At 37.8% G+C, this 15,826-nt stretch overlaps 1 non-coding gene across 1 annotated transcript; it reads right to left on the reverse strand.

Moving 5' to 3' along the window:
* Nucleotides 1–15,481: 15,481 nt before the first annotated feature.
* Nucleotides 15,482–15,556, reverse strand: Trnal-caa. Its single transcript has one exon. It is a non-coding gene; the product is annotated as a tRNA-Leu (tRNA).
* Between the last annotated feature and the right edge of the window lie 270 nt (nt 15,557–15,826).

Here is a 15,826-nt window from a genome sequence, read left to right on the forward strand (position 1 = left end):
TGAATAATTCAGTATTTGGTAAGACAATGGGAAATATTAGAAATAAACAAAATATTAAAATAGAAACAGATTGAGAAAAATATACAAAATACATTTCATCACAACATTATGAACATACTGCCATATTTTCAAAAAATCTAGTTGCAGTCCAAATGAAAAAACAATAGTAAAATTCAATGAACCCATTTATATTTAATGAATATTCTAAATAGTTCAAAAATAAACATGTACGATTTTCATTATAATGTTATGAAACCAAAATATTGTGAAAATATTGGCGCAGGAGAAGCTGAGTAGTACTGTGGTGCTATGGATATTATACTAAACTGTTGCACGGAGGGTTGTGAGTTCAAAACACACCTGGTTTGTACAGTTTTAATTTCTATATTCGGTTAGAGTACATTCTAAAAGTATCCACAAATGGCAAGAATCATTGTACTGGAATGTTCTGTAGCTGTATATATACCGTATGTGTTCCGGCCAGAGGCAGTTCGCTCTGCGCTCTTGTATGTGCAAGTGCTGAATAAACCTTCGTTAAGTGAAGTTAGTGTTAGTTATTCATCTAATTACACCTTCTTCTATGTGACATTATTCTGGTGGAGACGTCGGGTATTGGAACCTGTGATAGCGCACATTATCGACGACAGAGTGGCTCTCATCAGGCTACGACAGAGCCGTCATTACTTTTCGAGAAACCCGAGATCGAGCCGTATTCAACAGATAGCAATCTGTCGGAGACAGAAGAAGAAGAAGACGTTATGATGAAAGCGACCATGTTCCACCACATGAGACATCCTTCCAGGTTCTCTGGTGATGATGGTCAATATCCAAACAAGTGGCTGAAGGTATATGAGTGTATAGCCAAATTTGACAAATGGGATGACATGGTGTGTTTGGCTAACATATTTTTCTACTTGGAGGGCAGTGTCAAGCAATGGTATGAGATAATGAAGATAAAGTGCAGGGCACAGCGTCAAGGAGAAACTACAGCATCCTACATTCAAGACGTCTTGGAGCTCTGTAAAATAGTGGATCCTAGAATGAAGGAGGAAGATAAGGTTTCAAATCTCATGAAAGTTGTTCCTGTGGACATGTATCAAGCCCTACTCCTGAAGGAGGTTTCGATAGCAGACGACTTCATAAAATGGTGCCAGTATATCGCCACAATGCATCAAAAAAGAATTACACTCAAGAAGTTTGAACGGCTTCTAAACATCGTATCGATGTCTGTGATGGAGGAAGCAATTGATTTCACAAGTGTTCTTCGTCAGATAGTGAGGGAGGAAGTTCCGAAGGCACTTGGATTGCATGGCGAACAAAAACCCGAGACGCTTCAAGAGGTCATAAGGGAGGAAGTGGAACAGACATTGAACCCAATCTCTCGTCCCTTTACAACGGCGAAAAAGTCGAGACCCAGGCAGAGATACGTTCCTACAACGCCGCATGAGGAACGTGTTTGGGCACCAAGGAAGACTGACGTCTGGAGGACCTAGGATAACCAACCAGTATATTTCCACTGTGGACGACCGGGACATGTGGTGCACTACTGTCGAAAAGGCGGCTTATATTTGATGACGCCCGCGCCAGAAGACAGCAGACCGAAGTTAGCCGACGCCAACTGCGGGATGACGAAGATGAACAAGAAGATTGGGTGCAGGACGACGTAGGTCACCTTTGCCGCAAGCTAGCCGCTGGAGAGGACGTTCCCCAGCACGCTGATCAAGGTCTCCATCACCGTTTAGAAGCTCCAGCCGATCACCTAGCTGCCGCAACTTGGAAAACTAAAGTGTGCGACCTTCCTTGGAGGTGAGGCCGCCGAAGAGAAAAATCCTCCGCCGTCGATCACTACAAAAATGATAGAAAACTACGTCGATATCCTCATGGATGGCCGACCAGCCCAAGCTCTTGTGGGCTCTGGAGCATCATATTCAGTCATTTCGGAGAAGTACCGTCACCAGTTACAGAAAACCGTATTCGTCGACGGCAAAACATCTCTGTTGAAGGTGGCTAATGGGAAATATGTAAAACCTACAGGAAGATGCACCATTCCTGTGGGTATAAGTGGCCATACACAGCTCTTAGAATTCATCATCTTACAAGAGTGCAGTTATGACGTCATTCTCGGATGGGGCTTTTTGAAATCTTCTCAGGCGATTATAGATTGTGGTCGCTCAGAAGATTATGCTAGACGAAATGAGATACTGTGGACAGGAAGATGCGCATCCGAGTGTGTGGAGACTGTGTGTGCTGGATGAAGTGATCATTCCTGCAGTCAGCGTTGTAAAGGTAACTGTCACGTGTCATGTCATGCATCAACCCATGGATCTTGTGGTGGAATGTAAGAGAAGCATACCACTGCAGAATAACTTGGTCATCCCAGCCTCTGTCGTCTCGTTTAAGAACGGATTCGGTGAAATGTGGATAGTTAACTATCGCCGATAACTGCAGATCCTTCCAAGACGCATGTGCACAGCAAACGCTGAGCCGTTAACTGAAGAACAGCTGAGTGTCATAGAATCCTCCCACGCCGAGTCTGTGGGCGAAATTAGCGCAACCACTACGAGACAAGATCTTCTAGCTCGACTACCATCAGATCTCACTAAGGAACAACAGAAGAGGCTATTCTCCATTCTTCAAGAGTTCTCTGAATGCTTGAATCCACAGATGAAGAGCAAATTATACAAATCGGCGGTGATGCACGGGATTAGCACTGGAGACCATCAATCAATAAGCCAGAGAACATACCGTGGGTCAACAACGGAACGTCGAATAATTCGCGACGAGGTAGACAAAATGATGAAGAATGACATCATTCAGGGTTCGCAGAGCCCATGGTCGTCACCAGTGGTCCTTGTCAGGAAGAAGGATGACAGTTGAAGCTTTTGTGTTGATTACAGGAAGATAAATAAGGGGGCTATGATTTTGTCAATCATGGACGTGTACTGGGAATACTGGCAAATCAAAGTAGATGAGGCTCATCGTGAGAAAACTGCTTTTCATCACACTTGAGGGCCTGTATGAGTTCAACGTAATGCCGTTTGGTTTGTGTAATGCACCAGCAACTTTTGAACGGATGATGGATAATCTTCTAAGGCACCTGAAGTGGACGATGTGTCTTTCTTATTGAGATGACATTATAGTGTTCTCACAAACATTTGATCAACATTAAAAAGACTGAGGGCCGTTCTTAAGTGTCTCCAACAAGGCGGACTGAAACTTAATCCAAGAAAGTGTCTCTTTCGATCAAAAGAAATCAAAATACTTGGACACCTTCTGTCAAACAAAGATGTGCGGCCAGACCCAGGAAATGTGAGATCTATAACGGAATTTCCTATTCCTAAAAGTATTACAGATGTGAGAAGCTTCCTCAGATTATGTTCTTATTACCGTCGTTTTATCAAAGACTTTTGTATCAAAGCCAGGCCACTCCAAGAGGTGTTAAAAGCTGATGCTAAATTTATCTGGGGTGGTGCTCAAAAAGATTCTTTCGATATGCTGCAAGAGGCTCTGAGACTGACCCTGCACTTGGTCTGTACAATGAGAGAGCACCTACAGAACTACACACAGATGCCACCGGGTAGGGATCGGTGCTGTTCTGGTGCAAATTTCGGATGGAAAAGAGAAGGCTATAGCCTGTGCTTCTAGGACACTTACAAAAGCCGAGAGAAGCTACTCAATTACAGAAACAGAATGTCTTGCTGTGATCTGGGACATGTGCAGATTTCGACAGTATCTCTATGGAAGGCCATTCACAGTTGTTACAGACCATCATTCACTTTGTTGGTTGACAGGTCTTAAGGATCCAACAGGACGACTCGCCAGATGGGCACTACATCTTCAAGAGTATGACATTAACATAGTGTACAAAAGTGGTAGAAAACACCAAGATGGCGACTGTCTCTCCAGAAATCCTGTGCAAGACCATCAAGACTTTGATAAAGATAGTGACTGTCTCGCTGCACTCCAGGATCTCTCTGCTGAGCAGAAGGACGCCAAAATATCTCAAATTATGCTTGCCTTAAATCGGTCAGAGGATGTGAAAGGATAATTTAAGGTAGTTAATGGATTAATTTGCAAGAAAAACTTTGGTCCGTTCGGAAAGAGGTGGCTTCCAGTGATTCCTAAACACATGCGCTTAGATGTTCTACAGAAATACCATTACACACCTGAGGCCGAACATTTAGGATTTATTCAGACATACGATAGAATCCGCAAGAGATTTTTCTGGCCAGGTTTATTTAGGAGTGTCCGTCACTATGTGTCGCACTGTCGAGAGTGCCAGAGGAGAAAGGCAGTTCCTCAGAAACCAACCGGTCGACTCATACCAATTCCACCAGCCGAAACGACTTTCCAGCGTGTTGGGATTGACCTCCTCAGACGATTTCCAGCGTCTACAAGTGGCAATGGATGGATTATTGTTTGCACTGATTATCTGACACGCTATGCCATTACAAAAGACTTGAAAACAGCCGGATCGTGGAAGAAATTGTATTAAAACAAGGTGCCCCAAGGTCGTTAATTACGGATCGAGGGAAAGTTTTTCAATCGAATCTTGTGACGGAGATAAACCGTCGGTGCAATATCACTCATCACATGACGACTGCCTACCATCCGCAAACTAATGGGCCTACTGAACGCCTTAATAAGACCTTGGCCAACATGTAATCAATGTTCGTCAATGCTGAGCAGAGCAACTGGGATGAGGTGCTACCTTTCGTGACGTTTGCCTACAACACTGCCAAACAAGACACCACAGGATTTACGCCATTTTTCCTGGTGCATGGGCGTGAGGTAACTACGATGATGGACACTCTGTTTCCGTTACGTCCTGATGACATGGACGACGACTACATCGGCCAGATTTTAACCAGAGCTGAGCAAGCTCGGAAGTTAGCTTGACTCCGCACACTGTAGGCTCAAGAAAACGATCGCCGAAGGTATTACGTGAGCCACCGCCCTGTTGTCTACCAGCCTGGTGACCTCGGCTGGATCTTCTTTCCTGTTCAGAAGGTTGGTCTCTCTGAGAACCTCCTTAGGCGCTACTTTGGACATTATAAGGTTCTAAGATAGTTGTCTGACGTTACTTATGAAGTTGAAGATTTTGACCATGACACAAGACGACGAAAGATCAGAGATACGTTCCACGTCCTTCGAATGAAGCCCTATAAGGATCCTGCAACCCAGGGTAATTTCGAAACTCCAGCGACAGGCAACAAGCGGAAAGGCATACGAAGAACGTAGCGGCAAGGAAAGTTCTAAGATGATCACCGCCAGGGCGAACTTCAGTCATCAGGAGTGAGAGTATGTAGGACCGGGGACTCGTTCCCGGACTAGGACAACGTAACACCGAGACGCTGTTCTTTTGAGAAGGGAGCACTGTTGCAGAAGAAGCTGAGTAGCACTATGGTGTAGTGGATATGACACTAAACTGCATAGAGGGTTATGAGTTCAAAACTCACCTGGATTGTACAATTTTAATTTCTATATTCCGTTCGAGTACATTGTAAAATTATCCACAAATGGCAAGAATCATTGTACTGGAATGTTCAATAGTCTGGCCAGAGGCAGTTTGCTCCTTGCTCTTGTATGTGAAACTGCTGAATAAACCTTCGTTAAGTGCAGTTAGTGTACGTTATTCAACTAATTACACCTTCTTCTCCGTGACATTATTGATTTATGTTCTATGGAGATCGATACTTCTATCTATGATAAGACTGGAAGATTTTTATAAAGATGTGAAAACGATGATAAACGTATTTGACACTAATGATTATACAAAAGATAATATTTATGGAAGTCTGCAAGTAAATAAGAAAGACTTAGGAAAAAGAAAGATGGAAATTGTGGAAAACTTATATTAGAGAACACTGGTTTCAGATGAAAAATGTTTGTTTATAAAGTTGGAGATACATAAGAGAAAAAATCTAAATGGGTCCGAAAATCTGTTATAAAAAGCGAAATTAATCTTGATGATGACAAAATTGTTTGGATAAAAAATAAAACAATATAGATTGTAACTGGCTCACTTTATCAAGAATTTTGTACAGTTCCAGGTAATAAATTTTTTAAGTTCTGATGATGATAAATATATTATATTACAAGATGGAATTAGTACATTACCATACACTCATTATAAATTAAAGTCAAATAAAATAATAGATGATGACGATGACTTCTTATGTGAATTAAATAGTTGCAGAGAAGTTTAACACAAAACCAAATAAAGAAATAAAAAATTAATTAGTTTTTTATATTTTTCATGATATGGTAATTTTTTACATATTTCAGATATAGCCTACAAACGAATTTCCCGCAAAAAATTAAACTTTTTCATAATACCCTTTTTTTTCATTGAAAGCTATTTTATCTTAGGAAGCTATTTGGAAGAATTTTTAAAAACTTTTTTACAATTTTCAGAAGTAAGTGTTTTTCTATTTCAGTTATTAATAAGTTCTTTTATATGTTCATATCAATTTTCACTATATTCTTTTTCTTCTTTATTATATAATCAGGACAGTCCATTTTTAAGGTGTGTTCTTATTTGTAATTTTAATTTCTTTATGAACTTTCTTCCTTGTTTGCATAATGGACAAATCATTTTATTATCAAAATTACATAAATAAAAAATTGTTAAATTTAAAAAATTAATAAATTTTGATATATATAAATGTAGTCATTTTTAGATCTAAGAAATAACAAACTTATACATAACAATAAAAAAGTTTTAAAAATGATTGAGGAAAATAAGAATCTACGGTTTTATGTAAATCATGTTGGTGATATCTTTCGGTAAAAACGTTCTTGAAATGCTGTAAAATAACACTTCAAAGAAACATGTCTGTAAAACATGTGAGAATTTCAATAGTGACAAAGCATTGCTTTGTAAAAATATACATCCTCATAAACAATTTATTGATGAATTAGGTTCATATTCCTTAATTTAGAATTCACAACTATCATTTGAAGAAAATTTTCAAGATTGGGTTTGTGAAGAAGTTTTACCATCAGTTCGAAAACATGGCAAATGTAAAATGAAGATAAATGTAAACAGCTCTATGAAAGCCAAATAAATAATTTAAAAGATCTAAATACTATTAAGGATAATTACATAAGAAATCAGATGAAATAATTGAAAGAACTGTGTTAGGAATATATGAAAGAAATGAACAAATAAATAGTTTATTACCACATGTAGTTCCTCGAACACTTGATGAAAACTTAAGACTTATGATTGTTATTTTAAGATTATGAGATAATAATTTTAATTATAATTAATGTGTTATTCGAAAACAATATAAGAATTTTGAAAAATTAAATAAATCATATTAGAAGTAGATATCCAAATTGTGAAGGACTTTTAAAAATTAGTTATATATCAAATTAAATAACTGTATTCCAAAGAATTGCAGAAAGGTTTAATATTTTTGTTGTTGAAATTATTTCAATATTTTGGATAATTATTCACAAGAACAACTGTAAAACAATGTAATTAATCTTAGTAATTTTTCTTAGAAAATAAAACTAAATTTCCATCTACTTTTTATTTTAAATAACATGGCATGTCAGAATCGGATTGCGTCTCTATCTTTGCTAATTGTTTTCTGGTCAGTTCCATGCCACACATAATGTATGACACAATAAGAATTTAAACTCGTATGTGCAATCAGAATAAATGTAAAAATTATTCTTGCTGTGTGACAATGTCTGAACAAGAAAATTAACTGTCGAAAGTAATGGTGGGATTTTGAACACTAATGGCTGCATTCGATATTATGTCACACAGAACTAAAGTCGGCCTTATTGTGAACTGATATAACTCTATTGTTGCACTGTATGAATAATGAAAATAATTTTGGAAAGCGTGATGTAGCTTAAAATCACTGCTACGGAAATGGCCAATTGTGATAGATCTACAAAGCAAGCTATGATAATACAAATCATTTGGGAAAGGTTGTTGATGTAAAGATGTGGTGCCTTACCTTGTATCTGCGATTGTAGCGTAATTTCAGGTGTTGACATACATTCCAGTAATTAGTCTTACTTCAGTGTATTCTGGTCTCATATCCCGTTTGTCGTTTGCAAATAAACATATACATATAACAATACATCCTGTTATGGTCGCCATTTTGATTAATTTTTTTTGGCTAATTTGTAATTGGATTGAGACCATACAATGAATTATAGTAACAAATTTTTAAAAAAGTTCTACAAACCCTTGGCGTTTGAGCATGTCATTTTCGTTAAAGTTTCACTCATGTATTTTTAACCGTGTTTCTTATCCCTGTGTTTTTTCTAAATTCAGACTTTGATGTCAAAGAGGACCCGAAGACGATGGTGGATCGAGCTGGACGTCTTTTTGCTTAGAAGTACAGAACCTTTTGCCATGCCAAGTCACCAAACAATCGTACAATGACTAAAAACAGAATATAAAACATACAATTGTTAGTAATTACAATATACTCTGAAGAAAAAACTCAATTAAACACATAACGTGACTACGAGTGCCATTTGGTTGCAACTCATGAACAAAATAATGAAATAATGTAGTATTAATGGCCGTGTGCCACATACATCTGATCTGGACAAGACTAGAAAACAAAAGGTGACTTCAGCCATCCATCGATGAAAAATCTTCAAATGTTTCCAGTGGCTGCAGAAAATATTTATACAGGCATGGTCTATATCTATGGCTCAACTTATTTATTTCATTACTTATAATTAAGTTTTCTGTTAAGAAAGGCTCAACGTGCAAATGTGGCTTTAAAGGTTTTAAAGAATTTTGCTCATAAGATATATCCAACTGTCAATTTTCGCACCATTCAGATATATTTTCTAAATCGTTTTGCAATTTGTTTTGATTTTCTGATGACTTTATTAGTCGACAAACGACAGCGTCATCTGCAAACAACCTAAGACAGCTGCTCAAACTGTCTCCCAAATCATTGATAAAGATAAGGAACAGCGAAGGGCCTATAATAGTACCTTGGGGAACGCCAGAAATCACTTCTGTTTTACTCGATGACTTTAAGTTAGTTACTATGAACTGTGACCTCTCTAACACGAAATCAGAAATCCAGTCACATAACTGAGACGACATTTCATAAGCCCGCAATTTCAATGCAAGCCCCTTGTGTGGTACAGTATCAAAAGCCTCCCGGAAATCCAGAAATACGGAATCGATCAGAAATCTCTTGTCAATAGCACTCAATACTTCATGTCAATAAAGAGCTAGTTGTGTTTCACAGGAACGATGTTTTCTAAACCCATGTTGACTGTGTGTCAATAGACAGTTTTCTTCGAGGTAATTCATAATGTTTGAACACAATATATGTTCCAAAATCCTGCTGCATATCGACATTAATGATATGAGCAGGTAATTTAGTGGATTACTCCTACTACCTTCCTTGAATATTCGTGTGACCTGTACAACTTGCCAGTCTTTTGGTAGAGGTGTGTCGTCGAGCGAACGGTTGTATGTGATTTTTAAGTGTGGAGCTAATGCATCAGCGTACATAAAACTGTTATAGATGTAAGCGCCAAATTCAAACATTGTAAATCTGTTTCATGTAAATATTATGTTATGATACATATCTTGTATATGATATGTATGCGTATTTGTAGACTTATCATGCAATGTGCTTTAGAGAGAGTTGCTCGCCTGCAGGTGTGTCCTTTCGCCTTGCAACTCAGGGGCCAGTTCCTGAGCTTTATAAAGCAGAAAGGAGGCCAGTGTTCACTTTGTCTGCTTGCCGGGGGAGGTGGGGGGGGGGGGGGGGGGTTTCATCTCATCCGAGGTGTGGAGGAGGCCCTGCTGGCGGCGATAGAGAGCACTGGGTTCACCCGACTGTAAATTGTTGCTCATGTCGGCACAAATGTCTCCTGCCGTCTGGGTTCAGAGGTCATCCTCAGTTCATACAGGCAGTTGGCGGAGTTGGTGAAGGCGAGGTGAAATCTAAGCTAATTATCTGTAGTGTTGTTCCCAGAACCGATCGCAGTCCTTAGGCTTGGAGTCGAGTGGAAGGCTTAAACCAGAGGCTCAGATGATTCTGCGGAGATCTGGGGTGCAAATTTCTCAACCTCCGCTATCGGATGGAGAAATGTAGGATCCACCTGAATAGGTCAGGCGTACGCTACACGCAGGAAGTGGCTACAAGGGTAGCCGAGTAATTGTGGTGTGCACATGTGGGTTTTTTAGGTTAGAGAATTCCCTCCCTAGGCTGACAAGACACTTCCTGAGATGCGACAAGGTAGCAGCAGGCAAAACGCAACAGTGAATGACTATATTAATGTGGTAATAGTAAACTGAAAGAGCATCTATAGAAAGGTCCCAGAACTGCTCTCATTAATAAACGGTCACCATGCCCACATAGTACTAGGGACAGAAAGTTGGCTGAAACCAGATGTAAACAGTAATGAAATTCTAAACTCAGATTGGAATGTTTACCGCAGAGACAGGCTGAACAGTGAAGGAGGAGGCGTGTTTATAGCGATAAACAGTGCAGTAGTATCAAAGGAAATTGATGGAGGTCCGAAATGTGAAATAATTTGGGTGAAGGTCACGGTTAAGGAAGGCTCAAACGTGGTAATTGGATGTCTCTATAGGCCCCCTGGCTCAGCAGCTGTTGTGGCAGAACACCTGAAGGAAAATTTGGAAAATATTTCGAGTAGTTTTCCCAACCTTTTGGGTGGAGCTTTTAATTTACCAGATAGAGACTGGGAGACTCAAATGTTTATTTACGGGTGGCAGGGACAAAGAATCCAGTGAATTTTTTTTAAGTGCATTATCTGAAAACTACCTTGAGCAGTTAAACAGAGAACCAATTCATGATAACATATTAGACCTTCTGGTGACAAACAGACACGAACGATTTGAAACAGTTAACGCAGAACAGGGAATCAGCAGTCATAAAGTGGTTACATCATAGGTGATTTCAGCCGTATATAGAAATATTTAAAAAGGTAGGAAGATTTTTCTGTTTAGCAAAAGTGACAAAAAGCAGATTTCAGAGCTCTTGATGGCTCAACACAAAAGTTTTATCTGAAGGACAGATAGTGTGGGCATTGGGCAAAGTTCACAACCATTGTACAATATGCATTAGATAAGTATGTGCCAAGCATGTTCGTAAGAGATGGAAAAGAGCCACCATGGTACAACAACTGAGTTAGAAAACTGCTACGGAAGCAAAAGTAACTTCACAGAAAACATAAAGATAGCCAAAGCCTTTCAGAAGAACAAAAATTACACGAAGCCAAATGTAGCGTGAGGAGGGCAATGCGAGAGGCGTTCAACGAATCCGAAAGTAAAGTTCTATGTACTGACTTGGCAGAAAATCCTAAGAAATTTTGGTCTTATGTCAAAGCGGTAGGTGGATCAAAACAAAATGTCCAGACACTCTGTTACCAAAATGGTACTGTCACAGAGGATGACAGACTTAAGGCAGAAATACTAAATGTCTTTTTCCGAAGCTGTTTCACAGAGGAAGACTGCACTGTAGTTCCTTCTCTAGATTGTTGCACAGATGAAAAAATCGTAGGTATCGAAATAGATGGCAGAGGGATATGAAAACAATTAAAATCGCTCAAAAGAGGAAAGGCCGCTGGGCCTGATGGGATACCAGTTCGATTTTACACAGAGTACACGAAGGAACTTGCCCCCCCTTCTTGCAGCGGTGTACCGTAGGTCTCTAGAAGAGCGTAGCGTTCCAAAGGATTGGAAAAAGGCACAGGTCATCCCCGTTTCCAAGAAGGTACGTGGAACAGATGTGCAAACTAATAGTCCTATATCTCTAACGCTGATCAGTTGTAGAAATTTGGAACACGTACTATATTCGAGTGTAATGACTTTTCTGGAGACTAAAAATCTACTCTGTAGGAATCATCATGGGTTTCGAAAAAGACGATCGTGTGAAACCTAACTCGCGCTATTCGTACACGAGACTCAGAGGGCCATAGACACGGGTTCCCAGGTAGATGCCGTGTTTCTCGACTTCTGCAAGGCGTTCGATACAGTTCCCCACAGTCGTTTAGTGAACAAAGTAAGAGCATATGGACTATCAGACCAATTGTGTGATTGGATTGAAGAATTCCTAGATAACAGAACGCAGCATGTCATTCTCAATGCAGAGATCTCTTCCGAAGTAAGAGTGATTTCAGGTGTGCCGCAGGGGAGTGTCATAGGACCGTTGCTATCCACAATATACATAAATGACCTCGTGGATAACATTGGAAGTTGACTGAGGCTTTTTGCGGATGATGCTGTAGTATATCAAGATGTTGTAACAATGGAAAATTGTACTGAAATGCAGGAGGATCTGCAACAAATTGACACATGGTGCAGGGAATGGCAATTGAATCTCAAAGTAGACCAGTGCAATGTGCTGCGAATACATAGAAAGATAGATCCCTTATCATTTAGCAACAATATAGCAGGTCAGCAACTGGAAGCAGTTAATACCATAAATTATCTGGGAGTAGGCATTAGGAGTGATTTAAAATGGAATGACCATATAAAATTAATCGTCAGTAAAGCAGATGCCAGACTGAGATTTATTGGAAGAATCCTAAGGAAATGCAGTCCGAAAACAAAGGAAGTAGGTTACAGTACACTTGTTCGCCCAATGCTTGAATACTGCTCACCAGTGTGGGATCCATACCAGATATGGTTGATAGAAGAGGTAGAGAAGATCCAAGAGAGAGCAGTGCGCTTCTTTACAGCATCATTCAGTGATCGCGAAAGCATTATGGAGATGATAGATAAACTCCAGTGGAAGACTCTGCAAGAGAGATGCTCAGTAGCTCGGTACGGGCTTGTATTGATGTTTCGAGAACATACCTTCACTGAGCAGTCAAGCAGTATATTGCTCCGGCCTACGTATATCTCGTGAAGAGACCATGATGATAAAATCAGAGAGATTAGATCCCACATAGAGGCATACCGACAATCTTTCTTTCCACGAACAATACGAGACTGAATAGAAGGGACAACTGATAGAGGTACTCAATGTACCCTCCGCCACACACTGTCAGGTGGCTTGCGGAGTATGGATATAGATGTAGATGTAGATGTGGAAAACGTAATTATAAGTACCAGTAATGTTGTAAATAATTTGAGCTATAGATATAGTCCATGCCTGTATAAATATTGTCTGCAGTCACTGGAAACATTTGAAGATTTTTGATTGTCAGCTAACTAAGAGTCACCTTTTGTTTTCTAGGTCTTGTCCAAATCGGACATATGTGGCACACCGCCAGTAATAGACCATTATTTCAATTTTTTATTCACGAGTTGCAACCAAACAGCACTCGTAGTCACACAATGTGTTAGTGTTTTTACTTCAGAATATATTGTAATTACTAACAAATGTATGTTTTATTTTGTGTTTTTAGTCATTGTAAGATTGTTTGGTAACTTGGTATGGCAGAAGGTTCAGTGCTTTTAAGCAAAAAGACGTCCAGCACGATCCACCATCGTCTTCGGGTCCTATTTGTTAAATAAGTCTGAATTTAGAGAAAACACAGAGATAAGAAACACAGTTAAAAATACGTGAATGGAACTTTAACGAATATGCCATGCTCAAGCTCCGAGAGTGTGTATAGATTTTTTAAATTCATTACTATTATTCATTGTATGCTCACGATCAAGTTACAAATCAGCCAAAAAAATTAACAAAATACCATCTGATTCCATTAATTGAAATCTGTAATTTTGAACTAATTCTGACATTAAATAATAATTGTTAATCATTGTTTGAATATCAGAATATACTCCATCTTCTTTAACAAAACAGTAAGCACAATGTAAAATTTTTTGTAACATTTTAAAAATTTTATTAATTTTATAAATTGAACTAGTGTGTGAGTTACCAGAAACTAACTATTTAACTTATACTTTCTTTCTCAAAACTTTGTCAACAAGAAAAACATCAGGAAAATTCGTATTCAATAGTTCTTGTTCGTAAAAATTGTCTTTTATTTCTTCAACATTAAAATCTTTCAAATAAATGTGATTGGCTTAGAATGTATAACATCTTCAATTTAACAAATTTCTGTTGATCAATATTCTGTACAACCTTTTTCGATAATTCCTTTTAATTCACTTACTCTTACATTATCACCAATTTTATATTTAGCATTAGTATATAACAAATTCGGTAGATAAACAGTTTTCTTAATTGTTTTCATTTAGCTCTTCTTTATTATTGAATGTTTTATATTATTATATTCATCGACCAATTTCGAAACTAGTTCAAACCATTTAGAATTTCCTTGCAAATGAAATATTTCCGTATTTTTTCTTTTAAAATTCTATGAAATCGATCAACAGAAGATGTTTTTAATACACTAAAACTTGAATAATGTTTAACACTCAATTTGTTTCTTTAGTTCTTGAAATTCTTTATTATAAAATTCTTTAACATCTGTTTGTAAATTATTTGGTTTTCTCAACTCAAATATTTTTTCATAAAAATCAACTATATTTTTACCTCTTTTATCTGTAACTGGAATATCCAGAGAAAATTTTGAAGAAACATCCACTACTGTTAATAAATATTTATAAACTTTATTTATTTTTTAAATTCCTTTTCATTTTGCAGAATAAATTTCAATATAATTACCTACCATACATCATCTATTCCATCAGAAGTGATACTTTTCTTTTAAAAATTTGTCTCATTGCTTTATGTAATTCATTAACTATTTCTTCATGAATATTTAATACACTACCTACAAATTCATTTAACAAATTTGCTTTTTTGAGTTTTACAAACTTAACAAGGACCTTCAGTTGTTTGTTTTCCATTTTTAGTTGTTACACTTTGAGGTTTATGTGTTTCTCTAAACTTTTAATATTTCAAACAGTAGATGTGATTCTGATTCTCCACTTACATACAATAAAAAATAATCAATTTTTTACCAAATATAATTTTCTTTACATCAACTGGAACAATTATAATAGAATCTTTAAATCACATAGTTTGAAAATTTGAGTCACATATTATTTTTATTGACTGCATGATCCGAGTTATTTTGTAAAGTTTGTCAAAACATTCATTGGAATATCAAACTTATTAATTTTTAAATCTCGGTTTATATTTTTATCGAAAACAACAGATTTTTAAGAATAAACTCATATTCATTGAAATTGTAAATTTTTTATTTGTCTTCAGTCATAAAACTAAATTCTATTATTTCTCATATTACTTAACATCTTTAAATATGGAGTTAAATCTATTTTTCAGAAATAATCTGAAAAAGCATTTACTATTTCCATTTTTGTAAAGTAATTACTTGCATTGGTTCTATTAAGCTGATTAAAATCCGTTTTACCGATATAATTACTGAACTGGATTAAAATAGTTGTATATTCAGCCTTAATAACAAGATTCTTTAATTTGTTAACAAAATATTGTTTCCAGAATGAGATTTTCACTCTGCAGCGGAGTGTGCGCTGATATGAAACTTCCTGGCAGATTAAAACTGTGTGCCCGACCGAGACTCGAACTCGGGACCTTTGCCTTTTGCGGGCAAGTGCTCTACCAACTGAGCTACCGAAGCACGACTCACGCCCGGTACTCACAGCTTTACTTCTGCCAGTACCTCGTCTCCTACCTTCCAAACTTTACAGAAGCTCTCCTGCGAACCTTGCAGAACTAGCACTCCTGAAAGAAAGGATACTGGCAGAAGTAAAGCTGTGAGTACCGGGCGTGAGTCGTGCTTCGGTAGCTCAGTTGGTAGAGCACTTGCCCGCGAAAGGCAAAGGTCCCGAGTTCGAGTCTCGGTCGAGCACACAGTTTTAGTCTGCCAGGAAGTTTCAAAATATTGTTTG

The sequence above is a fragment of the Schistocerca americana genome, chromosome 3 (assembly GCF_021461395.2).
Source record: "Schistocerca americana isolate TAMUIC-IGC-003095 chromosome 3, iqSchAmer2.1, whole genome shotgun sequence".
NCBI lineage: Eukaryota > Metazoa > Arthropoda > Insecta > Orthoptera > Acrididae > Schistocerca > Schistocerca americana.